The sequence below is a fragment of the Alligator mississippiensis genome, chromosome 1 (genome assembly GCF_030867095.1).
Source record: "Alligator mississippiensis isolate rAllMis1 chromosome 1, rAllMis1, whole genome shotgun sequence".
NCBI lineage: Eukaryota > Metazoa > Chordata > Crocodylia > Alligatoridae > Alligator > Alligator mississippiensis.
The window spans coordinates 417,391,663-417,414,340 of NC_081824.1; the positions used below are offsets into that span (position 1 = coordinate 417,391,663).

Consider the following 22,678-nt stretch of genomic DNA (forward strand, 5'->3'; position numbering starts at 1 on the left):
ATCTGTTTGTTCAGCTAGAAAATGCTTACACTAGCTTATTTTTCCCCTGAAACTCAACTTTCCTAATTCTGTGTGGGAGGGTTTTTTTCCAGGCTTTTTAAAGTAACATCAGTATTACAGCTAATGAGGCAGTGGAAAGCAAGCTGGTCCATTCAGTATGGCTAATGGCTCCATTCCCAGAAGCCTAATCAAAGATTTGTACATTTAATTGCTGTCAAGTCAGCTCCAGCCACCTGCCATTTCTACCACACCTGATCTTCCTTCTCAGTGGCCGATGATTCTAAATGAATCCATCTCAGTTTCTAAAGGAAAGAAAACAGAGCTGCCAAGCAACCCTGAAACAGTGCTCTACCCAGACAGCAAAGATCAAACAGACTGCACTGTAACTGAGCAATATAGCTTAACTGTATGTGGCCTAGCCCTTTTTTGACCTTAGATTGGGAATTAGAGAACTGGGGAATATATTCTTGTGGAGACCTGCTCCAGGTAAGTGTTATCTGTAGGTGTAGGAAAGCCTTTCTTTGGCTCACAGTTCAACAATGATAAAAATGTCCATTTTGTTTGGATGGAAAATGCCATTGGAGCCAGTAAGTTCTATTTCTGCAGTGGCCCACTAGGAGAATATGCCTAGCCTTTGTTCTCTGCCATCAAGAAGGCAATGTCCTGTCATTGTCCTGTCATTTCTGTGGGGAACAGCTGCAGGAAATTTGGGGAGACCATACTTGCTTCATCCTAATGGACAACTCCTATTCAATGTTCCAGAATAAATTAGGGGGGTCGGGGGGACAAGGTTCAATTCTCTACACAGTGGGGAAGAATTCCTTCTTGACCCCAAACATAGTTATGACTTTTAACTCTGTTCATGTAAACAGAATTCCTGGCTGTCAATCCAAATAATGCTTTCAAAGACAGAGATACTCTCATACATTACTGATACTTGGATAATTCTTCATTTCTTTTCCTTAAAGAATATGGCCTATAAGGTTTAAGACAATCTTTGTTGGGAAGGAGAAAAATAATAAGAAATAAATGAATGAATAAATAAAAAGAATCCGCATGCTTACATCTCAGGTAGTACAATTAAACCTCGCAAAGTGCCTGCCTTAGGTTAAAGCCCTTTAGTCTCCTGTGACATTGGGAAAGGACTTGAAAGTAGGTCCAGAGTAATTTATTTCCATTTTAAAGCTTCCTTGCAGCACAGGAGTTGTGCGCATGGGAATATGGCCTTGAGTGTTTTTGCATGAGGCAATAACAACCTGATTTACCAGGAATGCTAGGTAAACACTAAAAATATTTGATCTCATGGGCAATGAATGAATCTGTAATTTCCACTTGCCTCAATGCCTGTTTCGAATTGTACTGCTTCAAATCAGGTTAATTAAATTGAGTGGCAGAATTCACAGCAGTGCAAGTAAAAGCATGATTTGGCCTATAGGCCTACAACATCTCGTCAAACTTTCCTACCATTGCTACCACATAATATCAGTGCTATCATTGCTCCCCTGTCATCAGTAGCTTTGGATCCACAATGGAGAAGGGCATTATGTGTTACCCATACTAATTTAATTTACTCTGTGCTCTAGCAAATAACAGAGGAACTGACTAGCAACTGACTAACAAGATGGGAGCTGGAGCCATCAGGTTCAGCATTGTAATACTTTTGGCATGTAAAGATTATGTGCCTGGCCATCATAGAGCACTGATGCCATAACATCCTGGGATGCCTTGAGAATCTTTCAAGGGTGCTGCCGGGTGCCGTGCAATATTAGCACTGTTAGGTATGCAAACTTGATTCACAAGATAAACCCAAAGATATCAAACAGGAATCCACAGTGTCAAAAAAATTGTGACCTGAGGTGGCCTTTCTGAGTTCTTTGTTGCAGAAGAATTGCTTTATTATTTTTCTGTAGTCAAAAAACAAGTGAAGGATAGGATTTTGTATTTTCCAAGAGGTTCCTTGAAACAAAGGTGGTTTCAAACCTAAAAAGGTTGAGAACCACTGCTAAAGAGAAACAGAGAGTCCTGTGTTAGTGTAGGTTTCCTATGCTGCCCAAAAAAGAGTTAGGTCTCTCAGAAAAGGATCCACAAAACCGGCATGCTTCATTTTCTAAGCTAGCCACTAGAAAATGCAGAGGATGGGGTTTAATCAAATCTTGTTCCTCTCTGATGCATAGTGACTCCTCATAGTGGAATTCACAGCCTGAACTATTTCCTGGAAGTAGGTGCTGAAGCCCTTTCTTTAAAAAAATGATCACTCCTCTTCTTCAAAAGATGCCTGTTAGCAGTGTCCTGATCTTACACAAAAGCTCAGTGACTAGGGCACTTCCCCAGGATGTAGGAGACACACATTAAATTATTTCCTGCATTTGAAGGGATTTAATCCATATTTTCGACCGTCCAGAAAAGTAGTCAAAGCCTTAATTTAGAGACTCATGTTCTCCATTGATCCTCTCTCTGACCTAATGCAACTTCTTGGTACGAGGGGTGGCTTCAAAAGCTGCAACGAATGAAACTCTCCTCTACTCCCCAAAATTAGCCTGTTGCTTGGTGGTCAGGACAGTATCTAGGAAAGAGGATGTGTTAATTTAAATTGCCTCAGCCAGAGTAGGGAATTTCACCCAGTTTTTCCACACCCTGTAGCCATCTCAGCTACAGTACAAAGAGAAGAGGCAGCACCTCCTACTCTGGCTATATGATTTTCAAAGCAAGCGGGCACTGTCATTGCAGTTTGCATGGAACCCGATATTGTAGGTATGTGATGTGCATTTCTGAACATGTGTACTGGACCATGCCCCTGAAGGAATGTAAAAGAATGTAAAATTTTGTAAAAGAATGCTGAGTTTTTGGATTCCAACTGGGCTTAAGTCATGACATTGGTGACAACCTGCTCAGTCCTGTCAAGGTGGATGTGTTTGTGGCTATGCCTAGGAACAGAATGTTAGGTGCTTGGAGAATTTAATTTTGAATACTGAGGTATCTACAAAGTTTAGGCACCTTTAGGATTAGGTGGTTTGAAAGCTCACAGTTTGCAAACTCAGAGTTTTGAACATACCTAAATTCCACCTAAATCTCCTCACGGTGCTCAACTGGTTATGGTCTGCCTTAGTTACCTAACTTTCGTTGACTTTAAAAGAGAACTGAGCTCCCAGATAAAATGTTTAACGTTCTTAGGGTTGCTATCAGAGGTAAAACAGAATGAATGTGAGCTGTGGTGAGGAATTTCACATTTTTTCCCTAGGATATACAAGGACATAGAGTTTATTGCTTATGAAGGCCTTTCAGAAGCTAGCTAGGCTGAGAAGTGCTGGGCAGATTGCTGTTGGAAGAAGCATCCCCACACAAAGCTCTATAAATTCCTTTCAGGCGTGACCTGGAGCACTGCTGGGTTGTTAGAGTGTTGAATACTTAGCAGATCTTTCAAGAAAAGTGTACTTACCAGCTTGATTCATTTAATCTATTCTGTTGTTCATTTTGCTATCAATATAGCGTTTTCTTCTTTCTGCTCAACACCAGTGTTGGTGTTTAAGACAAAGGAAATGCATTTGTTCTGCTTTTCTCTTTAGTGTATGTTATTTATAATGGGGAGGCCCATTGAATAAACTTGGTTTATTTCAACAAAGGTCTAAGAGTATGCTGCTTCAGTATAATTTTAACTGAAGTGCTATGAACACAAACTCGGCTTTTCTCCAGAACCACTGTACATTCATAAAAGAACAATGGATGTGGTCAAGGGATCCATTTCTTGGCTAGTATTAAGTAAGGAGCCTTAGCATATAAATATTTGGAACCATGCATCCCTTAACTGGAGTTGAAAAAACTGTCTTTTATACAAGGCAAGATCCTTGGAAAGTAAAAGCAACATTATTAGTTCTTCCACAAAGTCTTTCAAATGATAATGTAATCTTTTGTCTAAAAGCATAGATTAAAGAAAGATCTTATGGCAGACCTTTCTTTATATCACTCCATGTTACTCCTGCTTCATGCACTTGCTCTATTCCTGCTGTCCAAATAAAAAAACAGAACTATGGAAAATAAAGCATCCAGGAAGTACATCCCTCTTCTCCTCCTCTCCCTCCTTCCCCCATTTTTCCTGTAAGTTGGACAGCTGCCTTGTTTCCTGCTGTGAGAGAGAACTGACAACCTGTAGTTCCAGTCACTGTAAATGTTGCTTTAGGTAAGACCAATGGCATAGGCATTGCAGGAGGAAAGGTGCTCTGCATATGGCAACCCTGTTCCACTGCTGCCTGTGTGTCATCCAGACCTACCACAAATGAACATTGTTTATGGTTTGGCACTATGTCATAAGACTGGACGGGAATTTTCCATTGAAATGGTTTCCAACAGAAAATGTAGTTTCGGCAACATCTGCATTTTCTGTGGGATTTTCAGTGCTTCTTTGATTGAATCAAAACATTTCAGTTCATTTAATTTCAGTTTTATGTTTAAGTTACATCGGTTTGCAGTAATGTTATGCTTCCTGGGAGTTATCATGGTAGTACAGTCTCTCTTCACTGAGTCATTTGTGGCAATCTGGAAGCCATGTGATGGCAGGTATAGCCTGCCTAGAGGGTATAGCCTATAGAAGAAGTGTCTTAGTGGGACACCTGAACAAAGACATAACCTCACAACCAGAGCTGTAACCAGCAATTATATTACCCTGGGCAGAGAAGCTCCTGAGCAGCAGAGACCATGGTAGACTGATTCCCAATGGGTATGTCTATGGGCAGGCATCTCCACAAGTGTCCATTTGGGAGCAGATTTTCCGCTCCTGGCAGGAGTCTGCTCCTGCCCTCTCCGGCTCTGCACCAGCCCCTGCAGCAACCAGGGGAAGCTGTAGGCTCCCCCATGATTGCTAGCTCTGGGGGCTGGCAGGCAGCATGGGGCCAAGAGACAGCTGTCTCCTGGCAGAAGCTGGGAAATTGCTCCCTGCCCCCAGGAGCTGCCTGCTGCCAGGGTGGGCTCTGATGGTGGAGCCCGGGCAGGGACAATGTCCCCCTGCCCTGGTAGCAGGGAGCTCCCAGCCTTGGCTCCCCAATTGGGGCAAGGGACTTGGAAAGAGCTGTGGGGCAGTGGCAGGGGATCCTGACTGAGACACAGGTGTAGAGCCGGGGGGGGTTAGGACCTGCCCCTGACCAGGACAGTTCCCAGCCAGTCTTGGGCTGCCCAAGGAAGTCTTCATATGCAGCCCATCATGTGCAGACTTCCCCATGTAGCCCAGGGCTGGCCAGGAACTGTCCCAGTCTAGAGCAGGTCCCAGTCAGCTACAGAATGGGCAGGGAAGTCTCCCTGTGCAGGTAGCTCCCTGCCCCAACTCTACAATCTCAATCACGGAGCAAGGCTAGGAACTCCCTGCTGCCATTGTCCCTGTCTGGGCTCTGATGGCAGAGCCTGCCCTGGCAGCAGGTAGCTTCTGGAAACAGGCAGCAATCTGCCGCCCTGCTGCCCAGCTTACTGGGAGCAAATTTAGCCGTCCACATGTACCTTATTGCATAGTAATTAATCAGCAGGTAACTTGCTACTTACATTTAAATTAATTGCTGAGTAGAGCAAATTACTTCTAAGTAAGGGTCCACACTTATAGACGGTGATGCTTACTATACAGTAATTTGCTCTACTGCTCAGTAAAGTGTCTCAGGTAGACACATCCAATGAGATATTTTGCTTTAGTCTTACCAACTGCAATACACAAAATGATGTATTTAGATCCAGGGATATCAGACATTCAGTTTAGATTGAAAATGTCCATGTGGACCACTCTGAGAGTCTTGAATCAACATTTTCTTGAATTTTGTTTAATCAAAAATGTCAAATGCTCTTTTAAATTTTCATTCTGATTGAAGACAAAACAAATACTGAAATAGCAGAATTCCCAGGGTTCCCAAATTCTAAATTTCATTCAGCATTGATATTGTTGTTAAGCATTAGTGGTTAAAATATCTCAGAAAACCATTACAGGCAGTCCTCCCAAATGGTTCCTGAAAGCCGTGTCTTAAGTCAAAATGTTGTAACTTGGAACCGATTTTCCCAAAGGAAACAATGTTATAAATGAGAGATTGGTTCCTGAACCTAGGCTCAATACCTTATTTTCATCAAAACCCAACATTTTGTACTCAATTAATTAGAGATGAGTAATATAGCTACATTAATGTATTTATACTGTAAATAGCAATCTCATTGATTTGAAATCATATTGATTTCTTTGAGGTGACTTTGCTGGACTTTTTGAAGGGCTCTTGTTTAGACTTTTTGGAGGGTTTTTGTCTGGAGTCTACTCAGGAGTCTTGGCTACAGGTTTTTCTGGAGTCTTGGCTGCTTTCTTAAAGAAAGTGTGCAAGGAAGTTTGGACAGATGTTCTCCAGGGAGATGGGTGATGCAGCAAACTTGTTCGCTTGGTGTGGCATGGCATCATAAAGTCGAAACTGATGTCAGAAAGTTGAAATGGTGTCAATTTGTAAATGTTGTAAGTGTGGAACGTTGTAACTCAAAATGTTGTAAGTCGAGGATTGCCTGTACGATCCATGCCTTCCTATGGCTTCTTGCTTGTTGTCATATTCTGCACTGATCATACAAATTCATATTGTTAGGATGAAGAAAATGGAGACCTCTATCTCATGCCCTCAACCCCTTGACTAAAGAGCAATGTCTAGCAGATTGAACCAATATTGAACAAGTCCATCTGGGAGAAAGCAGTGGAATACATAGGCATTCATTGCAATTTCCTGTGTGTAATGGTACATTTACTTTAAAATGGTGTAGCTGGCCAGGGAAGTGTAGGGGAGTATAGCTTCAGAGAATTGTGAGAGCTCAGGATAATTTCTTCCTTCTAGGTCTCTGATCTGACTCCAAGGCAAATTACTACTGAAAGAAAGTTGTGATCAACTGGTAGTAGTTTTGTCTGTCATAAGGCTTTCTCACAGCCGATAGCAAGTCTGTTAATTTTTACTTCCATTACCCTTCAATTACAAAAGGTTATTAGTAACCACAAATAGACTTCTTTGATCAAGATTTTGTGGCTAATGAGAATTTTCAACTTCATTTTTCTAGGTGTTTGTACTAGGTGTGTTACTATTCCTGTGTCAGCATCATGCTTTATAATAAGCTACATTTAGAGTGTTAAAAAGCTCTTAAGTTCTTTCCATTAAAGATGAACTGCTATCTGGATCTGAATTCCACTCCTTTGGAGAAATGTGGATCTGGATCCGGATCTAAAGCTGTGCTTTTGAGCATGATTTTGTGGTATATACAGATGTATGTATTGAGTTGTGAGATGCCCATATATTGAGGGCTAGTCACTGAGTATGCTGAATACATGCACACACATGTATGAAAGTTGGCCAGACTTCCTTAGATTGGTTTAAATTAGCATAGATTTTTGGCACAGGATTCCAGAACTGGACAGTCAGTTGGGGGCAGGAAACAGGTTGCAGGAAACATAAAACTGTCACAGACTTAGTAGTAATGCCAGAGTCCTAACAGGCCAAAGGAGGGACACTGCTAGCCAAGGAAAGTATTGGTTTCAATGATCCCATTAGCTGCTATCATCAACAGAGCCCCTACCATAAATATACAGAGCTGTCTCTCCCTGGCAGAAACTTCAAGGGAGGATGATAGCAGTAATACAACTTTGGGACTCCCTTTTTGCTTTCAGATCAGGCAGATTCCTGTTCAGTGCTGCCTGGGCATTCAGGAGGGTCACTTCTTTCATATGATTGAGGTAGATATAGAAGAGCAACTGTAATTTTATATTTAGGTGGCTGAGTCATACAATTGGATCAGGAGCAACAGAGTATAAAGCTGTGATACCTCGTTTATATTTGTGGATTGGGCATTGAGTCATTATGTTTCATGGTCCGTTCTGGGTGACCACAGTCACACACTGGAGAGTTCTTAATTTTGCATTTGTGTATCAAATATCTGCATCTCCCATGGTTTGTACAGATGCATTTAGAGTTACTCTTAAGTGTTGCAAGAGATCAAAGCCCAGGTACCTTATGCATTAGATCTATCACAAGATGTTTATTTGTGACTTCCTATGAACTGCATTCAGTTTTCCAAGCTTTGTCAGGGTTGAAATCGCATTGTTGAGGGTTAAGTACCTACATTCAAAAGGGCTTGTGTGACTTTGTGATGGTGAGTGGTATTGTTGAGGTCCTGGTGGATGGGAAGAGTTTTGTTTTCCTTAATGATGGAGAAATTCTTGGAGGATACCATCTCCATCAGCTGCCTTCTGTTTCTTCATTGCAGCTAAACCTTCCTTTACTTCATCTATTAATAATGGCGGTAGGAGCTTGTATAGGGATTGATGTCATTATCCTTTGTCACTGAGGGTCACTGACAGCACAGGACAGACAATATTTCATGCTTTTAGTTCATATGCCTGGGCACAAACCTGGACCCAGCACAGTTTGCAGCATACTTGACTGAGAGTTTAAAAGTCCTGCTCAGCCTTTCGCAGCTTGGGCAAACTCACTGCACTCAAATACTTCAGGGAATTTTGCTGCTAAAAATGACAGAGCCTTACTGAACATATGTAAACAGCAATTTTTCAAAGGTTTGTAAGGTGCCCCGTTTAGGTTAGTTTTCATGGCAAAAGAGACATCTCTCACAAAAACAGCCAACCTCTGCCAGATTTCCATTTCATGCCCCCAAAGCATGGGGCTTTCCAAAGAAGAAGTCATTGGAACTTTTTTTAATGGGCAAAACAATATATATGCCCCTAGTCTCCTCCTCAGAAATGATAGAATAATTTTGCCAATAATATCCCCAAGAAATTCAAGTGGGGACAGAGATCCAATATTATAAATTTGTTAAAGTTTGACAAAGCTCCAAGCAAATGAAAAAAACAAAACAAACCCCTCTTATGCTAAGAAGTGTTGGGCTTCCTTAACTGGTGGTAGCACCAGGTCATCTCAAACAGAAAAGCATCTAAATATAAATGTGGTGGGAAGAAAAGAAAACATTCAACCTATGAATCTATTCCAAAGCTATTTACTATAACTTTTTTTCTGTATGCAGCAGTAATTGTCTTCTGCTCACTGCTTCCTCATTATTCTTGCATTTTAGCAACTCTCTTTTTTTTTTCCAGGTGTTGCCCTCAGTGTGGAGTGTGAGATGAAGCAGGCCAAGCATCTCATTTGTTTAAAAAAAATGGTTGGAAAAATCAGCTAGCTAGCAGCAGATATGCAAGATGAAGTCCTAGCTACAGAACAATTCAGATAAAACATGGAGGTTTGTGATCAAGAGCTCGACATTGTGCCTGTGTTTCCAAGTAATCAAATCTATTTCTTTCATATTTCTTTGAAACTCTCCAAAGAGCTGCTGCAATGGTGAAGACATAAATAAAGCTAACTGTAGGTACTGGGTCTGAAAAATAAGTAAATTAATATTATAAATAATTGTTTGTTTATATCTGGAACCCTTGGTGGAGATTTGACTAACATTTGTGTACTTACCTTACCTAACCTATCTGTACCTGGCAGTATATGACACAGCTAATATTGTATGTGCGTGTGTACAAAAGAAAAGCCTATGATTTGCAAATAAATGCGTACAATTTTCCACCCAAAGTAAATGCTCTTTTATCACTGAATTACAGTCATTTGCAGATCTTTTCAAGTCAATGATTCTTTGGATAGTTAAATATCAATCTAAGTATAGCATTAGTATGCAAACATGTTGATGAATTGGCAGGATACAAAATATATTGGAGAGCAAACAAAATTCAGAGGAATGACCTGCAGGTATAATTTTTGTGCAACACAAGTGACATTGAATTATAAAACAAGCTAGTTGTTCTGCAATTACAGCTCTGTGCTCTGACCTATTTCAAATGGACTCTGGAGTGAAAGGAAATAAAGCTTTTTCAGTCCAGCTTAAAAATGCCAGGTATTAGAAAACCTAGTTGCCACATGCTGTTACCATCATTGTGGCTAAGTAGTATTTTCTGTTTGAGTAGCTTGAACATGACTGCTCCATGAATAAAGTACTACTCATTCAAGTGCAGATACTAGAGTTTGACTGTATTAAATAATTGTAGTTCACATTTCTCCAATTCTGCAGTCACGTAATGATACTCGCTTCATATGGTCCTGTTCCTGAGAACTACTGAGCACCCACCACTCACTCCTAAGGAAGTTGATGAAACCTTATCTTATCAGTGCTTTTTCAGGCTGAGATCCTATGTTTGCAGAACTAGAATTTAAGGATGTGTGGCTAGATCCAGAAAACTTTCATTTTGGGTGCCTACCTCCAAAACTGATCCTCAAAACCCCTGCTCAGCTGCCAGTTAATCCTGTGGGGCATCTATAAATGAGAGTAGGTCTTAAGTTGCTTAATGGTGACATGAAATAGCATTTGACTGCATTTGCTTGACCAAAGCTTGGGTAAGAGAAGAAGAGGCAAAAGAAATGATCAGGCCAGAGGACATCATAAGGTGTGAACCATTTTAGAAAATTCAGGAAAGAAGGATTAGAGAAAAAAAATAGGCTAAAGTTCTCACTAAAGGTTGCTTAGAGTACATTTAATGGTTTGATGCTAGGCCAGGCTAATTTTATATGAGATATTGTTTAGATATGGAATAAAAGTAGGTATATGAATAGAATAGGCAGTAAATTTGAATTAGCCACAATTGTCACGGGGAAAAAATTTAATCTTGGATGCTTCATAGATACATGAAGTGGGAAAATGGACTTGTGTATCTGTAGGATCCCAAGGCTTTATCATAGAAGAAATTGGGACATTTGTTTTTACTGTCAGTGTCCCAAAGTGAAGTTCTTGAGGCAACAGTGTAGGGATGTGGCCAGGCATCCAGGGCTCAGGGACAGTGAAGACTTCTGGTTGGTGCCACAATTGTGATTGTGATTATGTGGCTGCCAGAAGCAGCCACTTTTTTTATGTCTCTGCCCCCCTTCCCCCCAACTTCGTGCTCAGGTCACTTGTTCTTTTATCTCTGCCCTGGTTATGCCACTATCTCCAGGTGCCTAAAGTGCCTGAGAGTGCTGACATAGAGTCTTGCAGGTTCAGGTGGTAAACACCTGACTGTAAGCACACCGAGGTAAAGGTAAGCCTTTTCAAGGGCTTAATAGGCATTTGAACAGGCCCTGAATGAACAAGCTGTGCTTTCTGGTTATATCTTATAATGGGTGTTAAATGTGGGAAAGCAAATTGGCTGAGGGGAGATGGGAGTGCTTGTATTGCATTAAAAGTGTTACATGTAAAATCACTCTCTGCTGTTCAGTTCTGTCTGATAGCATCTCACATAGTTTTTGAAATGGGTACAATAACCCTAAAGGAACTGTTGTTGGGTTTGAGGATTCCACAAGGAGATAAAACACCATACATGCAAGGAGCATGTTAGGCAGGACATGCATAAAGTGCCTGCACAAGGGTTTTATTAAGAAGTCCATCTAATTGCGTTACATTGATTGATGATGGTTCATTGAGTCCTGCATCTGGCCAGGGCTGACTCAACTAATGGAATTAGTTAAGCCCTAGGGAAAACTGCTGTGAATCAACAGAATTCCAGGAGGGATACATTTGCCCATCAGCACTACACCCAGGCCCACGTTCTTCCCTCATTAGTCACAACGTGTCTTTAGAAGTTAGAGGGTTGCAGAATTCTACCTGCAGCATCCTCTCTTTTCATAGATCTGTCCGCCTGCCTTCCTGTCTGTCAAGGGCTTTGCATCTCCATCCCTAACATTTAACAACCTGTGGCCTTTTTCTCAGCCCATCTCTTCATGTTGCTTCTACCTCCTCTGGTTGACCCCCTGGCATCTACAGATACACATGGTGAGCACACCAATTCCTGCTCATCCCATAGCCTGCTCAGACCAGCCGCAGCTTTTTCACTAGTCCTGCCTACCAGTTCTCATTTCTGTCCCAATTTCTTTGCTGCTCTTGCATCTGCATTTCCTATCTGACTCCAAAAGGATGCCCCTGAAATTGTGATACCTTTAAACTATAGATTATAAAAATATGATTTTTGGCCTTTGGTTTTGTATCATCTATCTTTGATTAATCATTGCTATGTCATATGACAAGCAGTTTTTTTGGAAGCTCAGATACCATTAGATACCCTTAGACAGCAAATTTCCTAATCTTCCTCCCCCCAGCTCCTACTTGGCCCAGCCCCCAGGGAGCCACGCGACCAGTCCCACCCAGTGTGTGACACAGTGGAAGGGGTGGGCACTCACCTATCCCCTTCTTCCATGGGGCAGGGACCCCTCAGCCCCTAGAGTGGCATGGTGCCATTGGCGAGCCCTTCTGTGCATGTGCGCAGTTTAAAAAGGGCCCACCAATGGCAAGGACACAGTTTGTCCCTGGCTCCGGCGAGATGCATGGGCGGAAGCCCACTGCACACCTTTTGAGCCCAGGGCAGGACCCCAACCCAGACCCCCAGCACAGGCAGAGGTAGGTGGGGCCCATGGCAGGGAAGGAGGGATCCCAGCCCAGTCAGCTGAGTGGAGCTGAGGAGGGAGACGCCCCCCCCCCCCAGCTTCTACTTTGTCCAGCACCCCAGGGAGTCATGCAACCAGAGCCTTGCGAACAGGATGCACAAACAGGTATCTGGGCTCGGTGTGGGAGTTAGTGTGGGAATTAGCATGGGAAGGCAAGTGGGAGGGCCCAAGCCCCTGCCAGTGAGCCACAGGGTAGGTAGTCATAGCAGTACCCAGACTACCAGTGGCACAATGCGGAGGGCCACATGCCACACCCTGAGGGTCCCCTCAGAGGCTGCAACCTCCCCCTCTGGCACTTCAGAGGTCTCCACCCGGACAGAACCCATGGTTCTGGGCTCCATGCAGACAGAGCCTCTGGCTCTCGGCTGTGGGGGTGCCTGGGACATTTCCAGGCACATGGGACTGGGAACATGGCCACCTCCCCTTGTTAGGTTTGCTCCACTTTGGAGTCTCTGGGGCTCCAGATAGAGGAGCCCCAGGCCACAGTCCACAGACTGTGTGCAATCAGGGATGGTGAGCAGGAGATAGACACCTACTGCCAGGCTCTTCACCCTCTGGAGGCTTAGGGTAGACCAAGGTCACCTTCCAGGACAAGGGAGGACTCAAGGATCTCCCATACCGTCCAGCCAGGGGGTTGGACCAAGGTGGTCAATGGCTCCAAGGCCCGCTGCACCAAGGTCCCCTCCCCTCTGGAGCTTTGCAACAGGTATGAACCTCTGCAGCCCCAGTAGAGCCTGCAGAGCTGCCAGCTGCTGCTGGCAATGGAGGCTCACTCACAGCTACCATCCCTGCTGTCCCTAATGCTACTCATAGTGTGGTCATCATGGGAGACTCCATCCTGAGGGGGACTGAGGGCGCAATCTGCCACCCTGACTCCTTAACCTGGGAGGTCTGCTGCTTCCCGGGAGCCCGTATCCAGGATGTAGCTGAGAGGATCCCAAAACTCATCCGGCCACTGACCACTACCCTATGCTCTTTACCCATGTGGGCACGAATGACATGACTCAGAGTAATCCCAGCTGGGTCATGAGAGGCTACAGGGCTTTGGGAGTGGAGCTTAGGGGTTTGAGGGCACAGGGGGTGTTTTCCTCGATGCTCCCAGTTTCAGGCTATGGGCTGAGGAGGGAGAGGAGGATCGAAGTAGTTAACCAGAGACTGCGGCACTAGTGTCATTGTGAAGGCTTCGGTTTCCACGATCACAGTCTGCTCTTTGGTGAGAGAGGCAGTGGTCTGCTGGGAAGAGATGGCCTCCACCTCACTTCACTGGCGAGGAGGCTCTTCTCAACCAGACTGACTAACCTGCTCGACTGGGCTTTAAACTAAGCCTGCCGGGGGATGAGGGGACTACCGCCACAGCAAGCCCACTGGGCAACTTTTGCAAATCCAGCAGGCTAAGGCACTCAAGGGAACCAACCCCTACCCCAGCCCCAGAACAATGTGTAGGAAAGACTAGGGCCTCCAGTGGGACACTTATGTGCCTGTACACCAATGCCAGGAGCTTGGGGAACAAACAGGAGGAACTGGTCCTCCTGCTAAACAAGAATAAGTACGATCTCATAGGGTTAAAGGAGACCTGGTGGGACTCTACCTATGATTGGGCCACAGGTATAGACAGCTATACCTTGTACAGGAGAGATCGTGTAGACAAAAGGGGCAGGGGTGTAGCTCTCTATGTCAAGGAAAGCTACACATCCCTGCAAGCTGACATTGGCATCCAAGGTGGACAACTAAAGACTTTCTGAGTTAAAATCCATGGTAAACATGGCACAGGGGACACAATGGTGGTAGTCTACTACAGACCTCCTAACCAGGATCAAGAGCTCGACCAGGAACTCGCCAAGGAACTGGCTAAGGCTGCACGCTTCTGGTGCATGGCTATCATGGGAGACTTCAGCTACCCAGACATCTCATGGGAAGAGCACTTGGCTAAATCTGAATGGTCACAAAGCTTCCTAATGTGTGTGGAAGAGCTCTATCTGACTCAAGAAGTCTATGGACTGATAAGAGGCAAAGCCCTGCTGGCAACAGGGGATGATCTAATCAGTGACCTAATGATCAAAGGGAAACTGGGAGACAGTGACCATGGGCTGATCACCTTCACCATCCGCCGTAAAGCTGGCAAGACAATCAGCAATGCAGAAGTCCTCGACTTCAGGAAAGCTGACTTTGACAAACTCAGGAGGCTTGTTGGCAATGTTCTAAGGGACCACAACCTGAAGCAGAGAGGAATTCAGGATGAGTGGTTGCTCCTCAAGGGAGCAATCCTGAAAGCACAAGCAATGTCTATCCCATCTCGGAGGAAAGGAGGCAAAAGGGCATAGCAGCTCCCTTGGCTCTGCAGGGAACTTGTGGACCTCCTGCATCTAAAAAGAAAGACCTATAAAGGATGGAAGACTGGATCCACCTCAAAGGAGGAGTATTCTGCACTGGTCCAGACTTGTAGGGAGTGAAGACAATAAGAAGTCCTTTTTTAGATATGTGGGGAGCCAAAGAAAAAGCAAGGGAAACACTGGACCCCTGCTAAACCATATGGGACAACTGATAACCAACACCCAGGAAAAAGCCAACCTGCTTAATGGGTATTTTGCAATGGTTTTTCACCAGCCCCAAGGGACGCCCTGCTCAATACAGGACAGGACAGCCAGGGTGAGGGAGAATTGTTACCCTTCATCAATGTAGACCATGTGAAGGAACACCTTGAGAGGCTGGACACCTTCAAGTCAGCTAGTCCAGACAGCTTACCCCAGGGTACTTAAGGAGCTGGCAGGCATCATAGCTTAAACATTAGCAAGGATCTTCAAGAAGTCATGGCACTCAGGTGAAGTGCCCAAAGATTGGAAGAAGGCCAATGTGGTGCCTAGTTTCAGGAAAGGGAGGAAACTAGATCCGGGGAACTACAGGTCTATCAGCTTGACCTCTATCCCAGGGAAGATCTTGGAAAAAATTATCAGAGAGACCATTCTTGACAAACTGGCTGATGGCAACATCCTGAGGGATAGCCAGCATAGGTCTGTTGCAGGTAGGTCTTGCCTGACCAATCTTATCTCTTTCTATGACCAGGTGACATATCACCTGGACAAGGGAGAAGAGATTGATGTCATATATCTTGATTTTTAAAAAGCCTTTGACCTGGTGTCCCATGATCATCTCATGGAAAAATTGGCCAACTGCGGCCTCAGCTATATCACAGTCCGATGGCTGGGGAATTGGCTCCAAGGTGACCCAGAGAGTGGTAGTAGACAGAAGTAAGTCATCGTGGTGCGCTGTGATGAGTGGGGTCCCCCAAGGCTCCATCCTTGGGCCTATATTCTTTAACATTTTTATTAATGATGTGGACATTGGCATCAGAAGCATCAGAACTGGCCAAGTTTGTTGATGACACCAAACTTTGGGGTAAAGCATCCACACCTGAGGACAGGATTGTGATCCAGGCCAACCTAGACAGGCTCAGAAAATGGGTGGACGAAAACCTGATGGCATTCAACATTGAAAAAATGCAAGGTCCTCCACCTTGGAGAAAAAAACCCGCAGCATGCTTACAGGCTCAGCAATGCTACGCTTGCTAGCACCATGGCCAAAAGAGAATAGGGGGTCATGATTGACCACAAGATCAATATGAGCCACCAATGCGATGTCACAGCTTGTAAAGTGAGCAAAACTCTGGATTGCATCCATAGATGCTTCTCAAGCGAATCCCAGGATGTTATCCTCCTGCTGTACTCGGCCTTGGTGAGGCCACAGCTGGAGTAGTACATCCAGTTCTGGGCTCCACAATTTAAAAAGGATGTGGAGAAGCTCAAGAGAGTCCAGAGGAGAGCCATGCTCATGATCAGAGGGTAGGAGAACAGGCCTTATGATGAGAGGCTGAGAGCCATGGGACTCTTCAGCCTGGAAAAGTGCATCTCAGGGGGGACCTGGTGGTTGCCTATAAGTAGATAAGGGGTATACATCAGGATGTGGGGGAATGCCTGTTCACCAGAGCGCCCCAAGGGATGACAAGGTCAAACGGTCACAAACTCCTCCAAGACCGTTTCAGGCTGGACATAAGGAAGAACTTCTTTACTGTCTGAGCCCCCAAGGCCTGGAACAGACTCCCTCCAGAGGTGGTACAAGCACCTACTCTGGACTCCTTTAACAGACATTTGGATGTTTATCTTGCTGGGATCCTATGACCCTAACTAACTTCCTGCCCCTGGAGCAGGGGGCTGGACTCAATGCTCTTCTGAGGTCCCTTCCAGCTCTAATGTCTATGAAATCTATGAGAATACTTCACTAAGTATATAACCTTTGACACTAAGGCCATATCCCTTGGGACAATTAGGTATTAGAATGTATTTATTTAAGTCTTGAGTCACCAGGATGTCCACTAAGATAAAAGTAACTTTATAAGGTTGTTCCAGAACTCATGACCTTTAGGGGCCTCCATAACTTTTGAAGACATCCTGGTTAAATAGGATTTATCATTGTTTAAAAGAATTTGGTATCTAGCAAGTAAAGGTGAAAAGTCATCTATATTTGAACATTTCCATATCAAATCAAATGTTATCCGTGACTTTAAAATCAAGTAAGTCTGCTTTATTTGTACTCTGTATTAAGAGGTAAAAGGGAACACTGGACTTATAAAACAAGTAGATGACCAACAGCTAAGGACTTAACTGAAAGACAGTGTGATGGATTCTAACCTTATTTACACTGTTAGAAATCTGTAGTAACTCCTATGAAGTCATTGAAGTCAGTCCTGAATTATCTTGTTGATATGGAAGTCAGAATCTGGGCCAGAGATACAAATTCTACTCTCACTTCCATCCCCAAAGACCCACTGTCTTCCATACAGCTGCATGAGACAGTATACATGTAACCAAGGCCAGAATTTAATGCAAATCCTACTTCTTTGTATTTCTAAAAGTTCAGTTGATGAGCTGCAGTCCAAAGTCGGATCTCAGTCATGCCTACGCTGTCTCGTTAGATCCAGTGGTGTGGCATGAGGTCACATGCTACTGTCAGTAATGCTAGCCCAACAATCCTGAAGTGAGTGGGCCAGATTTTGATCGAAATTACAGTTATATCTTTGGAAAAACCCTACTGACGTCTGTGATGTTACTCCATATTAATGTTACTGAGGTCAGATTCTGATATGTGAGTTTTGATGACTCATTTCAGGCAATGCTGACTAAGACCAACTTAAATCTAAACTAAATCCACTCAAAAAGAATTAAATTGGTGCATTTCTGTCTGTGGAATGACCCCACACATTTTGATTGAAGGGCTATTCAGCTCATTAATTGAAAACCAATCTGTATCTCCAATTTAGGTCTGCAAGGTCTAGAACCTGCATGTTTACTCCTACATGGTGAGATGTTCCTACCTACTTTTGGCTGATACATTATCTCTGTCTACATCAAACTGGAGCCAGGCTGTAGTGTAAGTCAAGGACAGTTATCATTATAGTAGATTTCTGCCTGGTCTCTACATGAATGCTTAACAAAGGGTCAGCACAAGGAGCTCCCAAGTCTCTCATATGTATATAGAGAACTAGGCACAGTTTAAGTCTTTTGAGCTACTTTGTTAGAGCTGCTGCCGGTGCTGAGTTCCCCAAATGAGGCAGTTATGGTTTGGACCTGTTCCTATCCCTGCCTCTCTAGGCTTGCTGTGGGGACAGCCCTGCTCAGGGGAGAACACACTCTTTCTTCGTCACACTGACTGTAGTTCCCAAAGGCTCTGGAAGACACAGGAGCTACTGGTGGGGTCAGAGCATCTCCATATTGTTCCCTGTCGCTCGAACTGGGAAGAGGGCCATAGCTAGCCCTTTTCATTGGTACATCATTAAGAGCATTTTACTACCTCACCATGCCTCTGAAACATGGGGAGACAGGGGTGGGGAAGCTGGGGGAAGCAAAAGGATTCAAGAAGAATTAAACCAAGGGACTAACGTACTTGGTATCTAGCAAATAAAAGGTGAAAAGTCAGCTATATTTGAACATTTAGCTGTAAGAACATGCAGTTGGTGAATTTTGTGGAGAGAGTGTGAATATGGAATTGCTGGATATTTTATACTGAAAAAGGAAAACAGCATTTCACCAAGGGGCTGTCACATGAGTTGCAAACCAAAGCCATAATTTTTTTTTTTTGAGGGAGCCCTTTGTTAAAATGTTGGCAGCCCGTTGCTCCTACGGAGACAGAACTGCACTGTACTGTAACTGGTACTGGCACATTTTCTTTGCACTTTTTGTTGTTCACGTAAAGACAGTGTGGTGCGGTGCCACCTAATGCTGAAACTAGTATGGCTGCAATATGAGACCCTAACGCATGCTCCGGCATGTTTATGGTATAGTTTGCAGTAAAGCGGCTGTTTTGGCCACAAGGCGGTGTGCCCCCAGACAGAGCAAGGCAACATTAACTTTGGGTATGTGTTTTAACTTTGAAGCAGATTTAGTCAGAACACAAAGGATTTAGCTTTTCTTGCCTTTGTCAACATGTTATGTTTTATCTGGGAACAAAATGATAATTATGAAAAACCATAGTAGCAGGAAGAGCCCTCATCTGGAAAGAGTGCAAACGTCACTGATGGTTTTAGTGGCAATTTTAGAACCATATGCTATTGTTTGTGACAATAGCTTTGCTGAGTCGCAGAACCCAATGGAAACTCCCCTGGAACCAGTTGTGGTTGCAACTCATAATTTAGGGATTATTTGGTGTATATCACCAACCTTTTCGTACTGCTTGCACATCCTACACTACCATAGTTGCACACACCCTCAGCTTTCTGAAAACCACTCAGCAGTCATCTGATTAGAGTTGGCATCAAAGACAGCAACTGTAAGTTCCCTGTCATCTAGTAGGGAATGCTCCCTCTGGCTTTCCATGTCTCATTGCTGCTGCTTGATGTCACTAACCTCACTACAGAAAGCCTCCGGTGCAGGTTGGCAGCTGACAAACTCTAGTAAGATCATCTAGATCATTAATATCATTTAGGAAGAGTGATATCATTCTTTGTACATCAGTAGAAGTCCAGGCAGTAGTGAGAGCATGACAGTTGGTAGGTGAGAATGTGGCAATGTGTTAAAACAGGGGCCTGAATCAGAAAGGTTTTTTGTTTTGTTTTGTTTTGTTTTTCTTAAGGTCAGAAGGTACAATCCAAACCCAAAGAAGAATATTTTTAACAATTAAAAGATAACATGTTCAGGGAAGTGACTGGAAATTTTATACACACACATACTTTGGCATTCCTTGTGCTAACAATGACTAGATACTGTCATTTTATACATTCCTTTGCATTCACTGCTACCTAAAGCTGTTTTTTAAATAACTGGCTTAACACATAAAGAAAGGTAACCACAAGTGCTATTGGTTCTGCACCTGATTCTCACATGGAGGGTTTTCTGGAAAATCTTCCAGGTGACAACGTGGAAAATGTTAAGATTGGTTGACCAGAGTACTGTTTCCAGCTGGAGGGAACTATTTTTCTCTTGGAAACTGATCCATTCTTTTTACAAAATGTTTGTTAGAGTTACAGAAGCCATTCAGTTTTCAGACGATAGCACCATTCACAAGTACCGTAGGTAAGCATGACAGCAGTCGGATGAATGGCTCTAATCTGCTGTCTCTTGCACATTACCTTTAGGATAGAGGACTTTAGGATAGATAAGGGCCCCTGGCAGATGTTACATTTAGGACATGACTAACCTGTTAACTGTGTCTTAAATAGTAACCTGGCCACACATTCAGGCAATTAATGGCACCACAAAACCAGCCACAACATTATTTCCACAAAATATGTATAATAATTCTGTGTCTGGTTTCCATCATGCCTTAAATTAAACATGTGGCATAGTCCCCCACCATGAAGCCTGATGAATGGAAGGGCTTGGTTGACAGCTCCCACCCAGCCCTGGACCACACCAGAGTCTCCAGCTGATTCTCATGTGGTCTCTGAGCCAGGACCCACAATGCAGTTGATTGTTGCTCTCAGCCTGGGAGAATCTCAAATCAGATATGGTGCAGTCCCCTTGTTGGCCGCAGCCCTGGGACTGTAATGGAGTTTACAGCTGGCTCCAATGCAGTCTAGGAGCCAGGACCCACAATCAGCTTATTGTTGGTCCCAGGCTGGGGGAGTGTTGGACTGGCTCCAGTAGTGTCCTGGGGCTGAGACTGACAATCAGATGATTGTCGGTCTCAGCTCTGGGACCATAACAGAGCCATTTCAGGACTCTGGTGCAGTCCCAAGGTTGACAATCATTTGTTTATTGGTGCCAATCTTAACTCTGGGACTGCGCCAGTTCACTAGGTACCCAGCTCTCAACTTGCTAGTGCAGGCAGAGCCTAGGATCATGATCCCAGGGTCTCTCTGCACTGACAAGAAGCAGTGGTAAGATTGAGTTCTGATCTCCGATCCCAAAACGACACATCCTAACTTGCATATGTGGCATGGCAAGAGGAGCAATTTTTGATATTGGGAAACAGATGCTATCATTCCATTAAATGAATGAGTGCTAGGGGACTACAAGATACAGAGAGAGGAGCTAAAGATAGAGAATGAAGGAGAGTGGGAGCGTCTCCAAGTGCAAACACTGCTAGATGCATTTACTCCACAGTAATTTACTATGAAGTAAATCCACCCTAAGCAGGCATCTACATGTACAGGCATTTGGGAGCAGATTTGTTCCCACCCTGGTCTGCCCCTCTGCAGCAGCCAAGGGGAGCTCCAGGGCCTGGAAGGGAGCACAAACCCAGGAGACAGCTGTCTCCTGCCAGGGCCTGGGAGATTACTCGCTGCCCCCGGGAGCTGTCTGCTTCCAGGACAGGCTCCAATGGGGAGCAATGGGGGGACAATGTCCCTCTGCCCCAGCAGCAGAGAGTTCCCAGCCCTGGCTCCACACTGGGGACAGGGGGCTTGGAAAAAGATGGGGGGTAGGGGCAGGTCCCAGCCCCCTGCCGTGATCCACTGCTGGGGCAGGCAGCAGTAAGTCCTTGGCTGAGCAGGGTTTCCCCACTTAGCCAGGGGTGGCCAGGAGCTGTACCACCAGTGGGACAGCTAGCAGTGAGCCCCTGACTAGGCAGGGATTCCCCACCCAGCTGGGGGCTTGCTGCTAGCTGCCTCAATGGCAGATTGGGGCAGTGGGCTGGGATCTGCCCCTCCTGCACAACTTCTTCCAAGCATTGTGCCTCAATTGCCCGATTGGGGCACAGTGCTGGAAAAGAGCTGTGGGGATAGGACCTGCACCAGACTGGAGCAGTTTATGGCTGTCCCTGTGCTGTGTGGAAAAGTCTGCATGTGCAGTCCTTAGCTGGCTGGGACTTGCCGAAAATGGGACAGTTCCCAGCCAGCTCCGGGTTGACTGTACAGAATTCCCTGTGTAGCCTGGGGCTGACTGGGAACTGTCCTAGTCTGGGGCAGGTTCCAGCCAGCTCCAAGCTGGGAGGGGAACTCTCCCTGTGCAGGGAGCTCCCATACTTGGCTCCGCAATTTGGGAAGAGTTGCCTCCCCCACAGCAGTTTCCCAGCCCCTTGCTCCAATTTTTTGCAATCAGGGCATAGAGCTGGGAAACAGCTGGGGGCAGGGGGACTCTTCCCAGCCCCCTGCCCCAATTGCACAATCAGGGCATAGGGCTGTGAATCAAGTGAGGGGGGAGCAGCAGGACTCAGTCAGCCCCAGGCTGTGCAAAGCTGCCTGTGTGCAACCTGGAGCTGGCTGGGACATGCCCCAGGGGGCAGCAGGTCCTGGCCAACCCCAGGATGTGTGGGGAAGCTGGGCACAGGGCTTGTCCCCATGTGCACTGGGCAAGAGAGCTCTGCAGCAGCAGCTCTCCCACCCCATGCACATCAGCACCCATTCTGGTGTGTATGGGGCCAGGAGACAGCTGTCTCTTGGCCCCGTGCTCCCTGCCAGCCCCTGGGCTAGCACCCAGGGGGAGCCTTAATCTCCCCCTGGCTGCTGCAGTGGGGCAGAGTGAGGTAGGAGCAGTCCAGGCTGCACCCATTGGGTGCGTCCACATATGCAGGCACACACGCTTGCAGCAGCTCCAATAGGAGCAGCACAGATTTGAGCTGGGGATTTTTGCCTCAGTGCACATGCCCAAACATGCACTCTGGTGTGGGACAAGTCATGCCACTGGGGGCAAAATAACCCTGCCCAGTTCGTCCTGGATCTGCAGCCAGGGGGAGCTAGAGGCTGGGGCCAGCACCTGTGTTCCTGCATGCTAGGGCAGCAGGGGGCACCATAC

General features: G+C 45.1%; 1 long non-coding RNA gene across 1 annotated transcript in view; it reads left to right on the top strand.

The window, feature by feature from the left end:
* Positions 1–9,560, top strand: part of LOC109284118 (uncharacterized) — a 31,383-nt gene extending 21,823 nt beyond the window's left edge. Inside the window, exon 3 of the long non-coding RNA XR_002091454.2 lies at positions 9,086–9,560. This is a non-coding gene — a long non-coding RNA (uncharacterized LOC109284118). The remainder of the gene's footprint in view (positions 1–9,085) is intronic.
* Positions 9,561–22,678: the final 13,118 nt, after the last annotated feature.